Here is a 12,288-nt window from a genome sequence, read left to right as displayed (position 1 = left end):
AGTTACTACTACAGAATAATTTGGTGGATAACGTGGAGACTAGCAATAGCAAAAGGATTTTAAAAAATTCTAATATGACCATTAATGTATCATGTATCCTGCACTTTAATCATGCATTATCGAGAAAGTACTTTCCCAGTGAGTGATTTAAATAAGTCTGGTGCAGTTTTCTTTTCAATAAAATTCAAAATATTTATTGACATAGAATTCAGTACAGTGATTATTTGTGTAGAATAATATTTAATGATTTGGGGAAAAGTTGCCAGTATATCGGTCTTAAAAAAAAAAAGTAAGTTACCTAACTATGTAAATTACCATTTTGCCTTTTTTTTTAAAGAAACATGTTTATAAATAGAAAGAAAATATAAGAATTAAAAAAATATAAACTAATATTTAGCAATATTGCTCAGTGACAGAATTAAAGGTGAATATTTGTCTTGCTGGTGTTTTCTATATTTTCTATAATGAATATGTATTAGTGCATAATGAGAAGCAAAAGCTATTATAAAAGTAAAGAACATTGTGTCTTAATGGGGAGGAACAGATTAACATTCTCAAAAAGAAAATGTTGTCACGGAGTCATCACTGATTCTCTGCACCCCAGCCTTCTCCTCCAGCCCGAGTGGAGGCAAGAATGTTTATGGGACTGAGCAGAGAGGTGATAAACATCTATTTAAAAACATCAGCTGGCTTCACCAAATGTTGCAGAAATTGCCTGACATTTCGGGTATATGATTCACGCGGCGGCAGAGGGAGGGGAGGGGGACCTGCTCTGATGAAACAGAGCTACCCTCGCCAACACTGTGCCTCGACACCCCCACTCTAGTGTGTCCCGTGCGACTTGTGATAGAGACCCTCACCTTATCCAGGCATACTCCGATAATGTGGCATTGGGGAAAGCTTGGGCAAATTGTCACCTTAGCAAAATCTGTGTCTGTGTTGCAAATGAATTACAGCGCCGCCGATGTTAACAATTCACAAAACCCCTTTCGAACAGCGTCGCTTTTTAAAAATGTATTAACTCACGTTCCTCCTTCAACTAGGATGCCGTTTTTAAAATAGTCATTAATTTACATAAAACCTTCACATTAGAATCGGGGCAGGACCATGGCAAGGGTTGAGAGAGATGTCAGTTGCTCTCTAAACCTCTTCCAGATCTTCAGCAAAGGGAATCAAGCCTCTGTGTGTGTACTTTGTGGAATAGAAACTAATTGTCAATATTTAATTTTTAAGAGTATATTGGAGAGAAAATTAGATGTGACGAAGGTCTACTGCCTGGACATGGAAAGTGGACCAGTGCCTGGTCCCCGGAGGACCGGTCTGTGTGGGAGGTGCCGGGACCTCAGGGGCTCTCGGGGACATCCTGGGTTTCCTGCAGCAGCGCAGGGAGACTTCCAGGATGCAATCCCGGGCAGCCACCTCCTCTCCGAGAGGCCTCCCAACCCACAGAGCTTCTGAGCGCTGGAGTAGCAGCTCTCCAAGATGCTTCCGCCACGACAGTCACCTGCACCTGTGAAATGCACATTTGGGCCCCACCTCAGACCTACTGAATCAGAAACTCTGGGGTGAGGCTCAGCACTCTATCAAGCCTTCTGGCATCCCCGATGCACCCTTTGGCTTAAAAGCCACCACTGTGGAGGTACAAAGACCGAGGCAGGCACCGAGCAAGACAGCAGCGGAGGTCATGAGCAGTTACCACTCCTCCCCAGACATCTTCCTGGGCCTGCCATGGGGTTGCATTCGCTTCATCCTAAGAGTTAGGAATAGTCAAGTGGTTTGCCTTGGTGGGTCAAATGTGAGTGGAAATGCCACGTGTCATGTTGGGGAAGCCAGCTGTCACACCCGCTGTGTCCTGGGGCGTTAGGAGCCAGGCCCAGCTGGCTCCTGGAGGATACGTCACATGAGCAAAAATGAACCAGTACTTCTTCACGCCACTGATCTTTGAGGGTTACCCATCCCAACATAACCTAGCCTATCCCGATTGATGAAAGAGATTGAAGGACTGTGCGCTGCCACCCAGACCAGCCCACATGCTCAGCTACGTCCCTCCCAGCACTTCCAATGCCAAGGCAGCATTAGGGCCTCCCTGGGCTTCCCGAGACAGGAAGGATGGGGACCAAGCAGTGAAAACAAGCAAACTGGGAGAAACAAATTGTACGTTCAGAGAAAACTTAAAAACTGTGTTTCTGATGACCGTAGGTTGCAGCAAGGACAACTGTGCAGCTACTGCACACACGTGAGGCTCAAAGATCACGCACAGTGGCCCTCCTCTTGGCCAGAGATCAATGCAAGGCCTTTCCATGGCGTCCTAATGTTGTGAGCCCCAAAGGCCATCTCGGAAGAAGAGATCAAGAGGGAGGAACAAAGGCAGCAGGAAAGACTGAGCATTGACATCCAGATCAGAATTGATGGAGGCGAACTGTGGCTGATGGGATTGCCTGGGATGGGACTTGGGGGCAGTGATTTTTACGACTGATGCAAAATTTAAGGCACAGGATCCTATTAAAGAGAAATGTGGAAGGCTACATTTGTGTGTATCTGATCTGTGCTCTGCTATTTTAAATCTAGTTAAGGAAACAAAAAATGACTCCATTCACAGTGTAATTTATGAGGGCAATGGACCAAGGAGACTAGGCAGATGGAGCTACTTTACAAAAGGTGGGTCTAGGCAGCCTTTTTGAGAAGCAACACTTTAACTTTGGCAATTTTGAGCGAGTCTTCATGACACCAAGGAGCCAGCTCTTGGAGGCTCTGGGAAAAGTGAAGTCCTGGCAAAAGAATGAGCAGATGCTAAGGGCCAGAGGCAGGTGTTGGCCTTCGAGGGACAAGAAGAACATCTCCGTGTTGACAAGTCTGGAAGGCTTTCTCCACCAGGACTGCCGAGAGAATTCAGCCCTGCAGGAAATGACACGAGTGACAATATTCTCAGCTCTCTCAAGTTTGATCCCATTCTAGGTGTTCTGGAGAGAAGCCAGTATGCACAAGGCATGCTTAGGGTGCTACTGCTAATTCTCTCAAAGAACCACAACCGAGAAGGGCTAGCTGGAGGGAGGGATGTCGAGAACCTAGATGAATTTCTGAGGTAGATAGGCAGTCGCCAGCTCAGGACTATGCACAGTCTATGCACAGTGGCCAGCGCTGGAGGGCATTAAGAGTGAGACGATGCACTTACATTTACAGATCATTGGCTGCTGTTTGGAGAATGGACTACAGAAAGCCAAGAGAGACAAGAAAAAAGGCACAGTCGGGAGGCTTCCATGTCATTCCAGGTGAGAGACGACAAGCCAAAGATAGCTGGAGTGGGAGGTGGTGACGAAAGTCCACTTTAGAATATAATTTAATATAGAGTCGGATTCACTTGTGGGCTCAATATGGGGCCAGGTGGGAGGAGAGGGGCCGGGGAAGACGCAATGAGACCAAGTCCAGAGTCAGACGTGATTCCTGAGCAAGTCACGGTTGTGATGCCAGCAGAGGATGCAGGGAAGACTAGAGGGAGAGTAGAACTCGGGATGGAGAATTTGTGGATGCCCGTCAATACTGGACGTATGAATTTGGAGCTCAAAGGAGAGGCCAAGCCTGGATATGTAATTAAGGGTATCATGCATATATGAAAGTGTTTAAACATACAATGGGATGAGACCATGTCACCCTAATAATTTCTTTTAGAAAGCCAAACTTCCTTTTATTTGCACTGCCATAATCTTTGCTTCCCAAAGCCCCACCGTAGTCCTTCCGTACCTGGTGTGTGGTCTCTCTCCTCAGCCGTCCTTCTTGATCAGAACTTCAATTTGTCTTCATTTTGCACAAATTACATCATTCTTTCATTCAATAAAAACTAAGTATACTCATTGTGTGCAAATTTCTGTTAGGCATTTTGGTGATTCAAGAATGAATAAGAAATAGATTCTGACATTAGGAGTTTGTAGTCTATAGAAATGACAGGTTTGTACAAAAAAAAATACATATTTCTGGCGAGCAAGTTATAAAAGTCTTAAGAAGGAAATGCAAAAAAGAATATTGGGAGTTTTAGAAAATGGAGAGATGACTTTTAGCTTCCTAGATCTACAACCTCTTTTTAGGGAAGGCCGCGTATGAGTTGGGAGGAGATGCCAATATGATGTCTTGGTCTTGTTGGTTAGGTTCATGACACTCCAAGGTCCCCGGTCTTCCAAGATCTCCATATTTGGCTGCTCTTCTATCCTCTGACTGTTAAACATCAGGTTCTTTTTCTCCCTCCTGGCGCAACACTCATTCCCTAGGTAAACTACTACTAGGGAATCTACTCTGATGGCAAATCTACCGTGCCCTCCAACTTTCTGACCACACATTGTTTAAAAATGCAAATCTTATTCTGACACCCCCTGCTTAAAATGTATCGACCCTACTGCTGTTAGGATGAAATCCAAAATCTGGTGCCCCACTCTTAGCCTGCTTTTCCCCTCCTTGCTCTCTGAACTCTACTCTGAAGTAGTGTTCCTCTAATAAGACGTGCTCTATCCTGCCTGTCAGGGACATGAACCATGAGATTCTTGAGGTTTGCACCGTTTCTTCATCCCCATCTTCCTCCAGGAACCAGCTCATTCCTACTACCTCCCAGATCAAACAGCGACCCCAGGAAGCCTTCCCTGATTCTGCTGGACATGCCTGTTACCCATTCTCACAGCAGCTTGCGATTTTCCTTCAATGAACCATCAGAAGTATAATGAATTTATGTGTGCAATAGTTGTGTTCTTGTCCCAGTAGCGTCACCAGACCTAAAGCCAAGTGTGCTCACTTGGCGCCGCACCCCCAGTACAAACCTGACGTGACACTTGAAGTTTTACTACTCAAGGTCTCTGTACTACTCCTCGGTTTCCCAACCCAACTTCATGCCCCCTCATTTCTTGGACATCGCCACCCTTGACCACCCCAATACCATTTCTCCTGCCACGTTATACTTCCCATTTCCACCTGTTAGGTCTCGACGCCTTTGGAGGTCACCCTCTTCCCCCTCTTGATGGAGAAATGTGCCTCCCCATTCACTCCTGCCCACGATGGTCTCCCTTCCTCTAAACCTGGGGTGCATTTTCTGGTTACGCCAACTGATGTAGATCACTACCGTCAAGCTCTACAATGATCTGTGAGCATGTATGTCCCTGACTCTGATTATTAAGCTGTCAGGTGGTAAGGACTCTGCATTCTATAATTTTGATGCACTGCCAACATCTACCATAAGATTTTAGAATTTGGGAAGTATTCAGATCTCACTTTGAAATGAATGGTTAAAAAAAAGTTGGCACTTAAAAGGTTAATGTTAAATGATTCAGAAAATTCTCAAATAGAACAGTTTGTTCCTGAATGACATTGGATAAAGAGAGAATTACTGTTCTTGCAGGTGAACTATGATTCCCAAAGAGCTAAAATATAATTTTCTTGTTCTCTGCTGTTAATCAACATGAAGTAGTTGTTCCTAATCCATTTGTTGTAAGGATAATGAAATCTTGCTAGAGTAAGGACAGCTTATGACCTTCTATGTCTACGTTGTCAGGTCCCCTAAGCCACATCAGTGGGGGACCCATTAGAGGTGTGCAGCTGTTTAGCTCATAAGAGGACATAATATGAAAGGGAAAGAGGCATCTTTTTGAAGATAATAATCTTCAAATATTAAAAAGTCTCTCGGATGGAAGAAGAAATAGACTTATCCAAAATGGCCCCAAAAAGCCTTTCTAGGAATAAGGAATAGGTATTTTAGGGAGATGGAAGTTTCCTTAAGATAGAGGAGACCATTTCAATATCTAGAACGCTCCAACGAAAGAATGAATTACTTGTGAAGGTCCTGAGACTCCTTTCACTCGGGGCATTGAAGGAGATGCATGAATATTTAACAAGAACGTTATAGGAGATCTCAAACACCACAAGGCTGGATCTCATACTTTTCACACCTGAGATGCTTTGATTCTACCATAATGAGAGCAAAAACGTACAGAGCATTAACCACAGGCCACATCCCATCCTAAGCCTTTTACACGTGTTACGTCATCTCATTGTCACGGCTGTTATTACACCCCGGCATGATTAAAGACAAGAAAACGGAGGCACAGAGACATTAAGTAATTTGCCCAAGTTCCCACAATGAGTAAGAGTCTGACACCGGGACATCTCATTTATGTTGCCTTTCAGAAGCACATGACAGATGTGAGTCCAAGAAGGGAAGGTACTTGCCTGGAAAGAGGCATGAGAAGGTGGAGACGTGCGTTGACCTCAGGAAGGGTGTGCTGAGAACGACGGCTTAGCCTTGCACGTTCCGCGTGTGGGGTAATCCTGTTTCCGACTTAGTCCTTTCAGGCTGCTATAACAGAATCCCATAGACTGGAGGCTTAAGACAACAGAACTGTATTTCTCACAATTCTGGCACGTCTTCCCAGGGTGGAAGGGACAAGAGATCTCTCTGGTATCTCTTCGATGAAGGCACGAGTCCTATTCAGGAGGCCCCCCTCATGACCTACTCACCACCCAGAGGCCTCCCCCCTAATCCTGGAGCTAGGATTTCCCCAATACATTGAGGGTTAATATATTGGGGGGGGGAAGATTTCTATGTATAAATGTGGAGGGGGGGAATTGGGGGGGCACAAACATTCAGTGCATAACAGACAATTAAGCCGGGGATGGGGTTTGGTGAGGGGGTAAAAATGTTCCTTGCAGCCGTGTTGACTGAGGAGTTTGGACTCTAGGTATCTCACTGGATATCCTCACGGTTGTTAAAGAACAAGACAATGGCTGGAGGCAGGGTAGAGAATGATGAGTCCGAAGCTGAAGTCCATAATAATTGGAGGGCAGGGCATGTTCAAGACTTTGGTCACTGAAGATGAAGAAGAAAGTTACGTGAGGGTAGGACCTGAGGGCAGGAACCTCAAAGTAGGAAGATGTTCTGAACGTGAGGTAAGGGTCAATCTGTGGCCATGGCCTGCTTGGTTCTTAGCGATGCTGTAAAACCCACCACAGACTTACTGGCTTCAAACAACAGAAATGTAGTCTTTTGTAGTTCTGGAGTCTGGAGGCAGAAGTTCAACCTGAGTCTTCTGGGACCACCAGCAAGGAGCAGCAGATCCTCTCGTCTCCTCTGGCTTCTGGGGGCCACTAGCATTCCCTGTTATGAGGCCTCACAAATGTAGACTTTTCCTCCATGACTGCATTGCCCTCTCCCTCACACGCACGTGTCTGTCTCTCTCTCATGAGGAGAAATGTGGCTGCATTTGGGATCTACCTAGATGATTCAGAACAAAACCTCCCCACTTCAAGATCTTTAAGCACGTCTGCAAAGACCTCTCTTTCTCTCTTCTTCTTAATCATACAAAGCAGCATTTGCAGGACCCAGAGATGAGGATGTGGCTATCCTTTGGGAGGTGTCAGTTTAGTCTCTCACAAATGGTAAAGTAGAGGTAAAGAGGTTCCCCAGGAATGAGCTAGAATTCGGTAAGAAGCGGGGTCTGCAGACCACAGGCTGGAGGCCGGTGCCTGTGTGTATAAACAGTTTTCTGAGAACGCAGCTGTGCCAACTTGTTTACACATCGTCTCTGGCTGCTTTCCTGCTACAGGGCAGCGTTGAGTCATTTCGACAATAACCATATGGTCCTCAAAGCTGAAAATATTTACTATCTGGCCCTTTACAGGAAAAGTTTGCCAGTCTCTGGGTTAGACCAAGAATGTGACAGAATCATCCTAGGGAGATGTTTTCATTTACAAGTGATCAGCAGTCATGTGGATAAGAAGGTCGGTGGGAGGAAAACCTACAAAAAAAATCCTAGAAAATGCCCTTGGATCTTACAGTTCAGAGCTTATAGACTGACATAAAAATAGTTTATTAAAATGGTGAGTGTAGGAAATGGGTATTAAGAAGAAAATTCTAAGAAAATAGGTATCAGTAAAATATTTTGTTATTGGCTGAATAAAACATTCGTTATCTTCTATATTCATACACATATGTATGCAATATGTATATTGCCTAATTACATATTCACGGGTGAAATATATTTGCTTGAAAAGACTTTTCTCGAAGTCTGTTGTTGTTAAAGGGAAAAATTAGGCTGGGAATATGTTGGTGAAGCAGGGTGAAAGTTAACGTGGCCTTAGGGTAATGTTTGATTATGTCAACAAAGACTGGAAAATGTAGACAAACTGGGAGTGAGAGATTGATGGAACGGGGCGGGGAGGATGAAAAAGTAGGGATTGTGTGTAGCTCAGAGGGACCAAGGCGACAGCACTGGGGAGCTCGGGGAGGAGGGTCCCCTCCAAAAGCCACATGGAGCCCCGTCCCTCTCCAGGCACCAGGGAGGAAGAGATGGTTGGAGATGTTGAGGAAATGGTTGGAGATGCCGAGAAACCTTGAGGTTAGAGATCCACGCCACAAAGGACTTTGGGAACTTTATAATAAATGGAATGCATCGAATCATAGATTTTTAGCAGCACAGGGATCTGTATAGGATCCTGATGAAATTGAGACCCTGGAGCATTCAGTGAGAAAGTTTTATTAGAAACCCAAAGAGTCTGGTCGTCTGCTGAGTGGAAGGAAGATCAGCCTGGGGCTGGGCTGTGGGAAATGTGTCTGCCCGCTGTTGGAGGGGGCGCGTGGGGGGACCCCACGGGAGGCCCCAGAAGGGTTTAAGCTCCACTGGGGAGCACAGGTTTGCCCCAGTTGGCAGGGAGGTGGTCCGTGCGTGCGCGTGTGGGTGTAAGAAAGAGAGAGAGTGAGACAGGTGTGCAGAAAGAGAGCGACTGAGGCTCTCAGAGAGAGTCCTGCAGTCCTGGGACAGACATGCCCAAGAGCGCCGGCGAGGGCTTTCAGCCCACGGGTCCCTGCAGCGGAGCGGGCCTGGGTGAGGCCCCGAGTGACTCGGGGAGCGGCAGCATAAGCCCCGTGCATCCATGTGAACACAGCAGCAGCGGCAGGTGCTTGGGAAAGAGGAGGAAATTTTCTGTACATTCTCACATCCGTGGTGACTAGAGCAGCTCCCAACACGAGATAGGTGAGGCCTGGATTACCGATGAATTATGCATCCGAGAGCCTACAGCAGGCCAAGCCCAACCCTCCCAAATAACAATCCCCCAGGGGGTGGTGTTCTCAGCGCCCTACACCCCACCCTCAGCTTCGGCTGTTGCGAACGCAGGGCACAGGGAGGTGGTCGGGTTTGTCAGAACGGACGGCACTCAGGGGCAGAGCTGGGACGTGAACTCAGGTCCGGCTACCCACTCTGAATCTTTCCCGCTCTCTCCACGCCCTCTGGAATACCTGCAGAGGCCAGTGAGGACCCCGCGCCCCGTGGCCGGTGGAAGAAGGGGGATCGACTCGGCTTTCACGCTCTTAGTGGAAGCTCTGAGTTTGTGGCGCCTGTGAAAGCGGGTGTCATCAATATCCGCCCTTGTCCTCACCTGCTCCCCTGCCGTCTGCTTGTCCTAACTTCCTGGGGAGCAGAGGGCCCGAGGGGCCACGGTCCGGGCTGCCCATGGGGATGGGCCTGGGAGAAGGGGAGACAGAGGGAAGAGCTGGCAACCATGGAGACAGTGTAAACAACATCAGAGGAGCCATCACGGGGGCTGGGGTGGAGAGGAAATTCTCCCGGATGCTGAGGATGGGGACGCAGCGTGGGGGAACCGGTCCGCGCCGGGGCTCCCGCACAAACAAAAGGCAGAGTCTCACGAGTGCCGAAGGCCCTGCTCCAGAGCCAGGCCTCTCTGGATGGGACTCCAGGCTCCCCGCTGGTCTGGGAGAGCCATCATGAAGGTGATCGAGTCCATCTGGACAACACGGAGGCCATTTCCCTTGTGCTGTGTGTTCCCAGTGACCAGTCTGTGCTGGGGTGCTGCCTTCCCCTGGCCGTTTTCCAACTCGGGACTCTCTCTCCTTCTGTAACCAACGTCAGGCTCGGAACGGGTTTCTCAGGCACCTGTCGTCGCCCTGCTGCGAGTCCGGAGTTCGCCCTCACAGTTGTTCTCTGTCGCTTGGAAAGCCACAGCGCGGGGCTGCAGGGCTCTCTCTGTGTGTCATAAGGTACAATTAGTTTGTGATTGTTTAGGCTTCTGAGACTCATCGGGGGAAGGCTCATAGCCCTTGCAGAAGACAGAAGACAGAGTTTTCCACAAGTGAAATTTCCACTCAAGTAGGACCTCTTGGAGTCTGTCCAGATCAGAGTTGTCCAAATGCCCAGCATCACAGCGCTGAGGCCTAGCCGCCGGGCTCTCTCTAGCCTCCTGCGGAGCTCTTGCGCCAGCAAGCTCCCCCGCCACCACTGCGTCCACTGAAATCTCACCCACCTCCTGCCGCCCCTGCTTTCAGGATTCGTCCATTTTTCCTCCAGGAGAGCTTCAGAAACAATTCAGAAAAGCGGGAAGTTTCATGCACGCTGGTCCAGTCGCCCTGGCCATGGAAAAGTGCAAGCCGGCTGCGCTTCCCCGGAAAATGCGGCAGACCCGACCAGTTAGCACCCACAGCCTCATCCCTACCTTCTGAGTGTGGCCCTGACGGTCGCCCGGCAGGCACAGGCTGCAGAGTCCCGAGCCGGGAGGAGGGAGAAGCAGCGTCCACATCACCAATCAACCATGGGCTCTCCCAGCCAGCGGAAAAGACAGTCTCGGCAGTCAGATCCTGGGCTGTTTCCTTCTCCGCGGCTCCCTGCCCTCCCCCACCCCCTGCTTTCAAGCATACCCCACGTCTCTACAAACAAAAATATTAGGGGCACACGGGTCCTTCCAACAGAGCCAGATGTGGCCCCTTTGCGGCGGCTGCGTCAATCAATGCGGGGCTCTCCTGGGCTCCAGAAGGGCAGCATCGGACGCGCGTGGGGTGGTGCAGATGCCGTCGGGAGGGACCCCCGCAGCGCAGAAACTTGTGTTTCCTGCAACCCCGGGAGTAAGGGAAGTCCAGAGGGAGCAGGAAGAACAGTGTTTCTTAAGTCTGTCCTTGAGATTGGTTTTCCCTCCGTAGTAGGGACTGTCCGTCAAACTCCTAAAGTAGGAAAACGGCGATTCTTACCAAAAGGCCACCCAGAAAAAACTCGGGATCTCACCTGGGTAGAGACCCCTGTTCTCACAGGCCCCAGGAAAAGAGAAAAGGCCTTGTGGGTGCTTTTTGAGGGTTTCTTTTAAGAAAATTAATGTTGTAAAAATGAATAGTCAACACAACTCAGACAAATCATAGATGCATCTTCTGCTCCTGGGCCAACGCCATCACTTACTTAAACCTGGAATCTTACTGAACTTTGGTCCAATTTAAGCTCTGCTCCTGCGAGTTCGTGTTTCAAACACAGCAGCCGAAAAGGCTTCATTCCAGTCCATTTGTGTGCAAGGGGCCTGCCCGCTCGCTTCCTTCCTTAGTTCTGGGCTCACACTTCTCCTCTTTCCTTGCCATTTTATAAGGGACTGACGGCGTTTTATACCTGCTCTGTGTGTTTTAGAGAAACGTGGAATATTAAAGTTGGAAGGGTTTTCAGCCATCGAGCCCAAGTCCCTCCTTTTATAGACAAGAAATTTGAGGCTCCGATACATTGAAACGCATCCAAACCCTACACCTAGTTAGCGGCCACGGCAGAAGGAAAGCACAGCCCCTTCACCGTCAGGCCGAGAGTTGTGTGCATCGTTCCAGGGACTTCCAGATCTGCCTGCTGGCTCACATTCCGAAGGCCCCTGGTGAAAAACACAGGTCCCGGTCTTTGCAGATCCTGAATCCGCAGTAACGACCTTCCCAGGCGATTCTCAGGGGCCGGCACTGTTTGGGAAACATTTCACGATGCCATGTTGCTCTACCCTTTTCTCTCAAAGGGGCCTTCCCTTTCACTGTCTGCGGGGGACCCCACGGACAGAGAGCAGGGAGCAGAGGCAGAAGAGCCTGGCCTGGCTGTTGGCAGCCTTTCTGGAGAGGAAGGCAGAAAGCTGGGAATAACTTCCAGGGGCATACACTACACCCCGCCCCCGACGCACAATTTTCCCTTTGTCCAAATTCCCCAAATTTTATTGTCTTCTTAGGAAACGATCTTCTGTTGCCTGTTATTGAGTTAGTCTTCTATTCATATTTATTTCTTGGCCACGTTAATAAGTTGTGCGATTCTTAAGAAGAGAATGTCCAACTCATTCTTCTTATCTCTTAATATGTAACATATGCCTTATTAAATAATTGATTTAAGGCCCATTTTCACTTCCAATTTGCAGGACAAACAACAGGACAATATTTTCCTCTTCTCCCGTCCTAACCACCCAAAGCAACTAGGAGAATTACAAAAGTAACGCACATTGGTCTTATAAAAATACTAACACCTGAAA

Source organism: Mustela nivalis (genome assembly GCF_964662115.1).
Source record: "Mustela nivalis genome assembly, chromosome: 15".
Taxonomy (NCBI): Eukaryota; Metazoa; Chordata; class Mammalia; order Carnivora; family Mustelidae; genus Mustela; species Mustela nivalis.
Note: the sequence above shows the minus strand (reverse complement) of the source record.